We start from the raw sequence: 1483 nt of genomic DNA, 5'->3' as shown, positions 1-1483 counted from the left end.
AGTAGGCCTGGCCATCTGTCCACGACGTCTCTCACTCGTGGAGCTCCAACAGCTCCAACAATTTCTTGGCGACATAGGGCATAGGTTGTGTCCATGAGGACATAGTGAAGGCTAAAGTCCCCATTCAGTCTTGGCTTGAACCTCTATTGAATTATTTCTTTCAGCTCCTCCACTGACTTTGGTCGCTCAAGTAGAGTAAGTTTCAGGGCGGTGTCTCGTTCAACATACACACGCAGCACATGCAGCAGCCATCTTTTGGTTCCTGGAAAAAAAAAAACATTAATTTTTATGGAGAGTAAAGGTGATACAAACAACGTACACAAGTCCATAGCCTCACTTGAACGATGGGAAGTATGGAAAGACACCTGCAGGAGTGAGGCAGTTTATTCATGGACCCACTGCCCAGCCTTGACTTGTAGAGCTCGCTTAGTGGAATACCCCTCTAAACTGTTAAAAGGATTTCGAGATTATCTCACAACCACATATTTGAGACTACGAAAAAATACAAACATGTGTCTAATCATGATAACACACATATGTTGTTTAGCACTGTTCGTTTCATGCTAGCACACACACACACATAGCTCAATAGCGTAAACTGCTGACTGTATAACGCCGACACTTATTGAAATAAGTATACTCACAATACGCACGTGCATTGCTGGCGAATACGACAACCGGTAGAAACGGACAGTAGAAAGTTTTAGTAGAAAGTTCAAACGCATGGAGCTAGAACTGCCACCGTCAAATTCCTGGGCAAGAATACAATGCATTATGGGAAATGTTGTCCCCCATGGAAAACCGCCAAAACGTTACACCGTTGTAATTTGAAATAACATTACGTATTTGTCACATTCGAAAACTTCTAAAATTACAATTACTTGGATTCGAATTTATTTATAACAAACATTCACTGTGCACAAAGTACGAATATATTTCCAGTAAAAAATAAAAAGACTGCTTATCGAAATTAAATTTAAACAAAACAAAAACACGTTAGACTTACCAAATTTAGGGCAGTTGATGAAAAAAATTAAGGTGGTGGTCGTGGTGGGTTGAAGTTGGGGACTCTTAATCCACACGGGCTGGCCAAATCTTCCCCGCATCAAGGTAAATTCAAGATGGCTGACTCAGCTTTCCTGAGGGAGCGACAAGACTCCACCCACCAGAACGTCACTAATATATGCTTCTTAAACTTTTTGAGCGTTCCAAACAAATTAGCTAAAAAATATTGAGCTCAATACTTTATAGTTTGCTCAACTACAAAACGACATTTGAGTGTTATGAGCTTATTAGTTATGAGCTAGAACAACTGTTAGGGATTACAGTGTAGCATCAAATCCGCCAGAGCTTATCTTTATATTTTTACATGCTGTAGAGCCATTTTTGGGAGCATTTCAAGTTGCTATACAGCAATACAACCATTATAGCCCAGATTTTAATAATATCTATGCATTAAGTCCAAAGAAACTACATAAATTGC

The 1483-nt window shown here is 39.7% G+C and overlaps 1 long non-coding RNA gene across 1 annotated transcript; it reads right to left on the bottom strand.

Annotated features, from left to right (window-relative positions):
* Positions 1-241: 241 nt before the first annotated feature.
* On the bottom strand, positions 242-1256 carry LOC109197516 (uncharacterized). The gene is made up of 3 exons (XR_002058568.2): positions 1007-1256; positions 338-447; positions 242-262 (listed from the first exon to the last, which is right to left on the bottom strand). It is a non-coding gene; the product is annotated as an uncharacterized LOC109197516 (long non-coding RNA).
* Between the last annotated feature and the right edge of the window lie 227 nt (positions 1257-1483).

Source organism: Oreochromis niloticus, linkage group LG9 (assembly GCF_001858045.2).
Source record: "Oreochromis niloticus isolate F11D_XX linkage group LG9, O_niloticus_UMD_NMBU, whole genome shotgun sequence".
In the NCBI taxonomy this organism is placed as follows: domain Eukaryota; kingdom Metazoa; phylum Chordata; class Actinopteri; order Cichliformes; family Cichlidae; genus Oreochromis; species Oreochromis niloticus.
This window is presented reverse-complemented; position numbering and strand designations above follow the sequence as displayed.